The sequence below is a fragment of the Lactuca sativa genome, chromosome 4 (assembly GCF_002870075.4).
Source record: "Lactuca sativa cultivar Salinas chromosome 4, Lsat_Salinas_v11, whole genome shotgun sequence".
In the NCBI taxonomy this organism is placed as follows: domain Eukaryota; kingdom Viridiplantae; phylum Streptophyta; class Magnoliopsida; order Asterales; family Asteraceae; genus Lactuca; species Lactuca sativa.
The window spans coordinates 31,208,190-31,220,227 of NC_056626.2; the positions used below are offsets into that span (position 1 = coordinate 31,208,190).

Genomic DNA, 12,038 nt, shown 5'->3' on the forward strand with positions numbered 1-12,038 from the left:
ATCCTCAGGGCTTCGGGACTTGCTTCGGGGCTCGGGATTGATACCGGGGCTTCGGGATACTTCTGGCATGCAAAACGATGCAAAACGGGAGAAAGAGGAGAGAATTTGGCAACTGGAGTCGGCCGCCCTCGCAACCCTTTTATAGGAGGCTGAGGCCTCGCAGTACGCTGGGCGTACTGCCTTACGCGGGGCGTACTCCTCCGAAATCGTCATTGCATGCATCATTCGAAGAACTTGAGTGCGAGGGTTGTCATGCTTCGCTGTATGCTGGGCGTACTTCGGATAAGTCCAGTGACTCCCCTTCGGATAATATCGGATTTAATAATTAAATATATATTAATTATTTAATAAAATTCAAAAATTCATATCTTCTTCATACGAACTCCGTTTTCGACGTTCTTTATATCCACACGTACGTGAGACTATGCTCTACAACTTTCGTTTTGACTCCGTCGGCTAGTTTTGATTTTATTTTTATTATTTATTTTTAGTAGGCCGGGACAGGAAAACTCCGTTATAAATTCATAACTTCTTCATCCGACGTCCGTTTTCGCCTATCTTTTTATCGCTTTACTACTATTAACGAGATCCTCGATTCTCGTTTAGATTGTTTTGATCAACAATCACTCGATCTCGAATCGAGTATTCGGGCTGCATACTGCTTAGTCGAAAATTCGAAAAATCATAACTTCCTCATACGAATTCAGATTTGGGCGTTCTTTTTATGCACGCTCTCGGTTTAATGAACTCTACGACATTTGTTTAGATCACTAAGGCTAAATATCTCTCTAACATAAATTTCACTTTTTTTATGTCATTCAGCGTTGTCGGTTCTGTCGCGAAACTTCGACAGGTCATAACTTCTTCGTTATAACTCGGATTTCGGCATTCTTTATATATTCGGAAACCTCATTTCAACTACTACAACATTTTCCATATATATCAGCTTTATCTAACATTTTATTTTGACGCTTATTTTTATTCTTAATTACATTAAGACACACAATTAAGCACAAAACACATAATACTCAAATAATACACTTTTATTATTTCAAAACGGGTCACAAAGGTTAACCTAGACTATTATATCAACATTAATGACAAGCCCAGAAACACAGGTGTCACAGTTGGCTTCCTATATCTATGAAGTTGCTAAGACGGATCAGGAAGTTGCCAATGTTTTAAGGAAGAAACCGACAATGAAGCCTACTGTAAAGCCAGGAGATGTCAACAAAATGAGTCTCGTCCAGATTGATTCCACTCAACTTACTATCATGTTCACAAGAGCCAAAGGTGAAAAGTTTCTCTTTGCTCTTGTTGAAAAGCACTTGTTCTATATCGATTTCTTGGAACACATTCTCAATCTTATTCATCGGCGTAAGGAGAACTCTGACTCAGACAAGAAGAATTTTACGGACATGATTCGGTGGTACATCACTTTTAGACAAACTCTTTTGGCCATTATACCGAGTGTGTTCAAGACTGTCAAGAAGTTTACTATAGCTCAACCAAACTGAGCTCTCGGCTCCATTGACGCAAAGGGGGAGATTGTTGGATATTTAGTGTTGCATCATGGGCTCGTTTTTGTATATCTGAATTGGGCCTGTCCATCAGTGATTATAGGTTAGGGTTACGGTATTTATAGTGCATGCATGTATGCCTTGGAGAGGTCAATTATTATCATCATTATTGCTTGTAACCCTAAACACCTCTACAGTCGAAGTTCTTAATCGAGCTCTTCTGAGGTGTTAAAGTTTAATCATTCGACATCAGTTAAACCACTCTTATGTTCCTTATTGTGTTATCCATTATGTTGTCATTTATTATTCTGCTTGAATCTATTGATCATTAAGGAATATCATTCCAACAGTTTTATTTTGAATATCTTTTGTTTAAAATATCATTTGTTTAAGTATCTTTTGTTATGGGAAAACAAAATTTGTTTTTCTAGATTGAACGGTATTGAACTTAAATTAGATTGTGTAATGAAATTATAATAGTTATGCTATCTAAATGAAAATTTTTAATTCACGTGATCCAGTTTCCATGACTCATGCACTATATAATTACATAAATTGCATACATAAGCTTGCATATATATATATATATATATATATATATATATATATATATATAGAGAGAGAGAGAGAGAGAGAGAGCTAGGTTCACGTATTTAAAGTAATTATTGTGTTATTGTATTCATAAATGTGGGTCAATCAAAATTTAAAATAAAAATAAATAATTAAATAAATAAGGGTAAATAGGTAATTTGGTAATTGGTTTCCATAAATAATATCCTATAATTATGGTAACCATTGATTTCAGCTAAGCTATCTAGGGTTTCTCCATCCATTGTCGACTTTTTAAATTTGATTTGAAGACCACATGAGAAATTGATCCTAACACCATTACTGCCGAGTTTGAAGGGGAACATCCGACATCCCCCATCCATCAGAGCATCACTATCACATCTCTGAAAAACCTCAATGCACAATCGAGTTAGCACCGTTGCCGCCTTCACGCATCTGTTCATTGCTAAGAGCCGCTCCAATCATATAAGTGATGCCACCACATTGTTGGCCTTGTAGTTCTTCTTCTTCCAGTCGTTTCTCTTGTATATTAAATTAGTTTTCTTCTTCTGTTGAAAAGTAATCGATGACGGATGAAGGATCGATAGACCTAGATTTGACAAGGCCATCGAATGAGGTGTCGATTAAGGGGAATCGGAAATAGTAAACAAGAACTCATATACACGTTGTCGTGGATTTATTCTCTCCCCAAATGATGGCTGACTAAAAATGTCGTGCAAATTCTTTAAGAGGTGAATCAATTTCTTGTTCTGTCGATCTTTTTCTGATATATTATGATCTACAAACCTTTATTTGATCCGAATCTTTGGCCTTTTACTTGGTTGCTTTCGGGGTAATTCTATTTACTTGTTGGATATAAATTCACGATAAGAGTTTTCTGATTTCTCTGCTAATGTGCATTTTTAAATAAGTATATTTTGAGATCGAAATTATGCTCTTTGATGAAAAGAAGCCAAAATTTGATAATTAGCTGTTGATATTTCAATAGGTTGTAGTTTCATAACTATTTACATCTAGAACTGCTGGCAGTAGACCAAATGTGTCCATGGATATTCCTTTGATTTTGGTTTTCTTTCCTTTGTTTTGACAAAAATTCAGTGGAGTGTTGATGGGTTTGATTGTTCGTAGAAATGGATAAATGGAATGGATTTCTACGGTTAATGTTTTACAGGGAATTGTTTGTTTTGCTTGACAGAATTCAATGTGATGTTTATTGCCTGAAATTGCCATTGAAAGAAGATTAGGCAATAACAATGAGTGGTTGTATTTCTCATTTGCAGGTATACATGAAATCAATAACAAGAATGTTCTTGTTTTCTTGGCTGGGAACGAAACGAGAGATATCAAAGCAAAACAGGGTACATATGAAACTTACAACATTCTACTGGAACGGAATCTTGAATTCCGATTCTGTCAGAATATATCAATTTGTTTCTATAGATGATTCAATGGATGATATTGGTGCGATTCCAATTCTTTTGGAATGGAATCACGAATTCCAATTTTGTTGGAATGGAATCATGAATTCTAATTTTTTTGGAATGGAGTATGGATATTTTCTCACTGAATTATGCATATTCTACAATTCTTGGTTATTGGTTTTTGTGCAATTTACAAGTCCACATATTTTTCCAAAGGAATTTAGTTTTTTATTTTTCAATTGCTAATGCATTATTGGAATCTAAACTATAATTTGGTTTTTGTTTTCACAGAAGTTAATGCTTGAAGAACGGACCACAAAATTGAAAGTGATTCTAAGCAACATTATTCATTTAGAATGTATTAATGTTGTCGTTAGGTTTTGATGTTTTCTTTCCCGTTTTGAAAGTTTTTTTTAGTTTTATTATTTAACACTAAATGTAATTCTTAACAATTGTTACCTGTATTCTATAAGAAATAATGTATTTTTTGTTTTTATTCTTCAATTGATTGTTCAAGAATTTGTTGTTCTACAAGAAATTTTTAAAGTCATGATCAAGAAATAGGTTCAAGAATATTTTTAAATTTATAGTTCAAGAATATTTTTATTTTTGAATATACTCATAAACATATTCTGTCAGAATCTCCGAATTAAAAGAATTATAATTCGTAAAATTGAGTTTTTAAAATTAATAGAATCTATGATCCCTTAAAATATGCGATTTTCCTTTATTAAATGTATATTAATCGACTAAAATACCATTGTAATTAAATTAGATGATATCTTTCAATTGTATTTAATTCAATAATATGTATTAATTACTTTCTTAAAATAAGTAAAATTGATTAACCCACATATATATATATATATATATATACATATATATATATATATATATATATATATATATATATATATATATATATATATATATATATATAGGTAAAGGTTCAAATGAGAACAAAAAAAAATTAAGAACTCTAAGAACCACTCTATTTTAACTTATATTAAGAGTATTTTTTTTGTCAATTTAAAATATTTGATTTATTTTAAGATTTAATAAATGGCTAAAATCAATAAGGGCATGATGGTCATTTTGATAATTTTAACATCACATTCCTAACATGAGACTAAAAAACAAGATCTGATCATTTTTTCTTACATTCAAACTCTCACACCCACCTTCAAGAACTCAAATACAAACCCTCTTACTATCATCACCAACTACCACCACCACCGCCACCTACCGTCGATGCCGCCATAGACCGCCGCCACCATATATCGTCATCACCGTCATAGATCGTCACCATCTCATTCTCTTCGATTTTTGGTGAAACAACACCAGATTTACATCAGATCTGATGTGTTTGACACATTTCAGGTCTAGATCTGCAACAGATCACCACACCAGATCTACCCCAACACCTCTTTTTCTTCTTACCGGCGAGGCTAGATCTACCTTCGCCTTTACCTGCTACTGTCGTTGCTACCAATGCCCAAGTTAATGGATTTCAAGCCTCTCCTCTATTGTTCCTACTATGTACTAATTTCACAAACGACTCCAAACAAACATTACCTATCCCAACGACATGTCGTCGCTATAGGTATGTTATTGGCTCCTGTTAAAACCCTATAGCGACGACTTGTCATCGTAATAGACAAATCCTGTGGCGACAACATGTCGTCGCTATAGGTAATTAATAAAACTTTATCTTTTATCCCTAAAAATATGATTGACAAGAACCTATCCCGATGACCTGTCATCGCTATAGGTGAAGCTATCGCGACGACATCTATACCGACGACACTATTGACCTATGCCGACACAACTATGCCGACGAATTGTCGTCGGCATAGGGTATGCCGACGACATGTCGTCGGGATAGAGTCCGAATTCGTCATCGCCATAAGGTGTTAATGTTGTAGTGTCCACACCTTCGGATTTGTGTTCGTCTCAAACCTATGACCTCGCCAAAACACCATAAAACATGTCATTCTCTGTTTTCTTTGGTGATGTAACATTGATGACAACTTTTTTTTCGATTAGGATCCACCACCTACCTCTAAATGTGCTTTCAGTTCCTCTAGATCTGCTTCCTATTCCTCCAGATTTGCATCCGTTTTCTCCAAATTTGTTTTGTTTCTGTCACACCCCAAAACCGGAACGGCGGAAACGTTCTGGGGTGGATGACGTCATGTCAAGTATCACAACACTTGCATTATAGTAATCAAAGTACAACAAAACATTGCATTAATAGTAATAGTTTTACATGGTTTACAATACATCAAAGAAATACAAGTAATGCAATAAATACAGCGTGGTACTAAACTATCTTCATCAACAGCTCCTGGGATGTACCTGTCTAATGCTAACCTGAGAATACAAGTTATTTGAAAAGCGAGTATCAGCATTTTTACAAATGCTGGTGAGTTCATAAGCATTTAGTGACGATTTTTATTCAAATAACTTTAATAAAAGTAGTAATTTTCAAGTATACAGTGAAATAGTGTCCTTTCCAGAAAATCCTATATTTTCTATTTTAAATGCAGTCTTCTACCAAGACTGGTAGAGTTATGTGGTAAAAAGTAGTTTTCCCTTAATCACTATCATTATCAAAATACAGAATTTGATTATTAAGGAAGCAGAAGAATTCAGGGAAATAACATATGCCTCAGCAGTGAGGACTGCTGACTAAGGCAAAGGAATCATAGACTCCAGGAGAGTATCGAATGAACGACACGCCTGGCTCAGTCTAACAGAAAGAGACATAGACCCCAAACGGTACCAAATGAAAGGTACAACTAGTAAGGTCTAATACAGTGAACACAGACCACAGACAGTATCAACTGAATGATACGTCTAGCAAGGTCAAAATAGAGAATACTGACCGCAGACAGTATCAAATGGAAGATACATCTTGCAAGGTCAAAACAATGTGACTCTGAAAATGAGTTACCAGCATACAGTGTAAATTGCCGGTGAAATACTGTTACCTTAAGGCCATGAATTATAAGGTAACCTAGGATACTCGTAACCATACTGACTAGAGTTCCAGACGCCCTACAAGCGTCTATAAAATATGACATTTGTCACCCCTTGGCTTGGTAGGCCGTGGACTGTAGCTAGCAGTCAGGGTGCAAGGGTGTCAATCCCGTATAGATCTATACACACAATGTACGCTCTCCCTACAGGAGACTCTGGTTACCAACTAGACGATGGAGAAGGCCGTGTACTGAAGATGCACCCCAAATAGTGGGTAGAGACTTCCAAATAGTGGGTAGTGTGTTTCTAATGTAAGTACTGAACTAGAGGTAGAGACTCATAACTGAACTGACTAAGTAAACCCATATGTCTATGCTTGTGTACATAATATATAACTAATGAATCAAACGACCTTCGGATGGACATCCGATCCCACCAGACCACATCTCAACGAAGAAAAGGAAATAGGGCGGACAAGCCTTCCTAAGTCCTTCAATCATTATTTATATGCATCTATACAAGCACATACATACATCTAACTACACTTGAGTGTGTATCAAGTGGAATCATATCGTGAAGTATAAGCATACAGTGTGGAATAACCGACTTGTGAAGTATAAGCGTACAGTGGAATAACCGAGTCGTGAAGTATAAGCGTACAGTGGAATAACCAACTTGTGAAGTATAAGCGTACAGTGGAATAACCGACTTGTGAAGTATAAGCGTACCGTGGAATAACCGAGTCGTGAAGTATAAGCGTACCGTGTGGGATAATCGAATCGTGATGTATAAGTGTAACATGAAGTGGAAGCGTTATCGAGTAGGAGTTTAAACTAGGTAAAAGCGAAGCAACGGTATCTAACAGGTAAAAGTAAAAGTGTATGACAAGAAAGAGAACTCTGATGAAAACCTTGGAAAAACCTTTATACTCAGGAAAAATCACATTTGGTATTCTCTGGTAAAATAAGTTTGAAAAACTTTATAAATCCTTGGAACCTTTATAAACCAGTTTAAAATGAATTTAGATAAAACAGTATAAGTAAGAGTTTTGAAACAAATGAAAACCTTTTTGAAACCATCATAGCATCTTACTCGGTAAAACAGTGTACAGTGTGGTAAAATCTTGTGCATGCGGTCAATCACATATAATTGATATGATAACTGGCATGTTTAACTTGTATTCCCCCTCCCTATAAAACATGTGAAAACAATTAAAAGGTTCATTCAGGGGTATGAACTCACCTGGTGTAAGTGGATCCGACGAATGCGTCGGTTGGGTGCTCGGTGTCAAGTAAGGACTTGGACACACTTAGAGACCTATTTAACATATGATAACATATGTTCACATAAAATTAGTATATTATATACTAATTAAACAAGTATACGCACTCTAAGGAGCGGAAAACACTTTGGTTAAGTGTTTGGGGTGTCCCGGGTAACATCTAAGGGTGTGAATGACTTAGGAATGGAGTTTACTCTTCAAGAGTAAACTCTTTACACTTAGTTTACGGCCCTAGGACAACTCCCCATGATTTTACGGCCGTAAACTCATGGTGAGGGGTTCTAGGATGTTTAAAGGCCTTATTTTGATCATGGAATTGTGCTAGGTCCAAATCTAAAATGTATGAATGTGTTTAAGGCACTTAAATGGACCAAATGGGAGTTTACGGCCCTAACCATGGGAGTTTACGGCCGTAAGCTCCCAATGACATCTTTCTTGGGTACTTTAAGGGCTTAAGTGATTGAGAATAATTCCTATGTATTTTTCCAAGCCAAATGGGGAGTTTAGGGCACCACTTGGGCACTAAATGAATGAAGTATGATGCCATTTGGGGGGATTAAAACCATCATTTGACATGGTTTGGAGGTGTTTATGGCCTAGGCATGTGCTTGGGCCGTATACTCCTTTTTACCCCTCAAATCTATGTGTTTAATTGAGTTTAAGGTCCCTAGCTTGTTGGTGGTCGATTCTAGAATTTAATCCAAGGTCATTGGTGTGTTTAAGGGCATTTTTAACACACAAATATGAGTTTAATCCCCATGAAGAGGAGTTTATGGCCCAAGCATGTTCTTGGGCAGTAAACTCATGTTTACTCTTCAAAATGCTAGTTCAAGGTGTTCTAAGTCCGAATATGCATGCCTAAAGATCATATCTAAGCCTTAGGGGCAATTTGGATGGGTTTTGGGGCTTAAAAACCCCATTAATTGGTGTTCACGGCCCAAGAGTGTTCTTGGGCCGTAAACTCATGATTTTGTCCCTATTTTATGTTTTAAACTCGAATTTGTATGCTAGATAAGTTATACAACGAGTTAGGATAGTTTACCTACTCGTTTGGGGCTCGAAACGGACGATTTTTGGCTCGGGAAAAAGTTGTAGAGAGAGGGAGTTTAGGGAGTGTAAAAAGTCTCCAATGGACTCCACTCACCCTTATATAGGGGTTGGAGTTGGGGGTCAGTGAGATTCTACCTGATACTGTCGTTATACGGGGCTTTTGGTCGCACCCGATTTAGTGGTCGTAATATTAAAGACTAACTTTTTCCAACTAAATGGAAATGTATATCCCGTGTTTTTATTTATCTGATTACGACTACAACGAAATAAGAATATAAATAAATAAAACATTTATTTATTTGGCGACCTCTAATTAACGAAACATTTATACAGTTGAATAATCCGTTAACGGAAACGGGGTAATGTAACAGAATAAACTCTGGATTGTCACAGTTTCCGACTATATCCAACAACCTTGTTCATCTCCGACCAATAAGGGCCTTTCATCTGTGACAACATATTCTTAGATCGATGCTTATCTCACTGTCTTCTTCGATGAACATGCTCTCATCCTCTCACATTCTCTTGATTTTAAATTATGTCATTTATGACAAGCATTCTATAGATCTAGTGGAGTTTCACTCAAATCGAGGTAGCATAACATCATATTTGCTTTTGTGCTTAAAGTGTTTGTGTTTTAATGCATATTTTGAACACATAATTATGATTTTGTTGTACCAATAGTTTTTTACATATGGCTTTAGCAAAATGATGGCTTTTTTGCCTTGGAGTTGTGTCGATGTGTTTGATTTTTATGAATTGGTTGTCCTTTCTTCAAATTTATGTGTTTATGATTGTATCTGTAACAATATATTGTCAATATATTTTTTTCTGTTGCATGGTTCATACAATAGGATGCACATAATGTGTTCGATGATTTGTTCAATGAAATACATAAGTTTTAACATGTTATTCTTTTTTTGGATATATTTTTTCATTAAACTTAAAAAAATATATAAATATATAATTTTTTGTGTTATACATACATTTTCTTAAACTATAAATAATGCATGAATGGTTGTATTAAACTTTGAGAATATACATTAAAATGTGAATACGAGTATCACAAGTTGTTTGATGAGCGTATACATTAAGCTGTGAATTATGATGTTTCAACTATTGTTTAATTTTGTTAATGTTAGTTTTAACTGTTATTAATAAGAAAATATAGGTTTTACATAGTGAATTCATGAGTTTTGTATGTTTTAAGTTGTGAATTAGTTATGAACAAGTCTATTAAGCTGAGAATATGGTTGCGAATGTATAGTTTTTATGTATTAAATTGTAAATTTCTTATACTAAGTTGTGAAATTTATGTATTTAATTGTGAATTGATTGTATTAAGCTGTGAATCGACTGTATTAAGTTATTAATTAACTTGTGAATTTTGTATATTAAACTATACATTTATTATATTAAGTTGTAAATATTGTGTATTAAGTTGTGAATTGATTGTATTAAGCTGCGGTTTTTTATTGACGTAGTATGAGATGAAAGAAACATTATAAACATATATGATTTTTTTCTAATTTTGAATAAAATATGTAAATTTTAAACTGTGAATTCGTGTAAATTAAACGTTGAAATATTAAATTAAGTTGTGAATTAATGTCTGCAATGATGAATTAAATTGTGAATCTAATTTTTTTCTATTAAAATCTGATTTTTGAGGGAAGGATGTTGGCGGTGTTGGCACCGATGGTTGATAGTCGAGATAGTTGATGGCAGTGTATGGTAGTTTGCGGTGTTGATGCTAGTGGTGGTGGTAAAGTAAGAATATGCTCTATATCTCACTTATCTTTATCTTCTTCGCTAATTTCAGATAAGTTATCATCTTTTATGATTCATACATATGTTTTGTTTTTATGTTTGCCTCCGAAATATGCAATAATTTATGTATGTATTAAATTGTGAATGAGCTATTTATACACTAAAATATGATATTATACTTATCATTGAGTTGTGAATGTGCTTAATTAAACTATGAATTTTGTGTATTAAGTTGTAAATTTTATTCACATCTTAATACAATAAATTTACAATTTAATACACAAAAATTCCTCCATATATGAACTTATAATTATGAGTTTTAAGTTGAGAATTTAGCTGGGAATATATAATTTTGTATATTAAATTGTTAATTTATTGTATTAAACTATGAATTTTGTGTTTTAAACTGTGAATGACCCTATTAAGCTATGTTTTTTTTATGAATATTGTGTTTACATCTGAAATATGTGGAGAAAGAAGCATTATATACATATATGATTTTCTCTAATTTTAAATAAATTATATAAAATTTAAATTGTGAATATTATGTAAATTAAACTTTGAAAGAAGCTTTATCCTCCGGATCTGAATGTATCAATATAAGTTTTAAGTTAAGAATATGACATTTCTATTTATTAAATTGTTAATTTATTATATTAAGTTGTAAATTTTATGTTTTAAACGGTAATTGACTATATTAAACTACGAATAGACTGCATTTTGTTGTGACTTTTTTTTATATATTTTTTGTCAAAATATGAATGATTTATTTATGAATTTTTGTATAAACGTTCTTGTGAATATATTTATTTTTGTGTTGTATACTTATATAAGAATGCATTAACTTTTGTAATTGTTTTGTATTAAATTCAAAATGAGTAAATTGATAGGTTTATTAAATTATGAATGTATTATTTAGCTTGTCATTGCATTACTTTATATGTAGATGTGATTTGTAAAGAAGAATGGTTGTCATGCTGATATAGGTGGTTGGTGACGGCATATGGTGGTAGAGTTTGGGTTTGACAATTCTTTGGGTTTGTGAATTAGTTTAAAATTATTGTATTAAGTTGTGAATTTTATGTATTAAACTGTAAATGAAATGTATAAATTTGTATTTCATATAATTTTTATGTTAAAATATGAATGAATATGTTAGAATAGATTTTTTTTACGATTTTACCCTTTTCTTACAAAAAAGACAAAAATTGGGATTTTAACATATTTAGACAAATTCACAAAAATATATTTACTTATAAAATAAGGGTTCTTAGGGTTCATAATCTTTTATGGTTCTCATTTGAACCACTCTATATATATATATATATATATATATATATATATATATATATATATATATATATATATATATATATATATATATATATATATATATATATATATATATATATATATATATATATATATATATATATATATATA

General features: G+C 33.2%; 1 pseudogene; it reads left to right on the forward strand.

Annotated features, from left to right (window-relative positions):
* Window positions 1–3,220: 3,220 nt before the first annotated feature.
* LOC111896434 (probable aldo-keto reductase 2) overlaps window positions 3,221–12,038 on the forward strand; it is a 153,541-nt pseudogene continuing 144,723 nt past the window's right edge.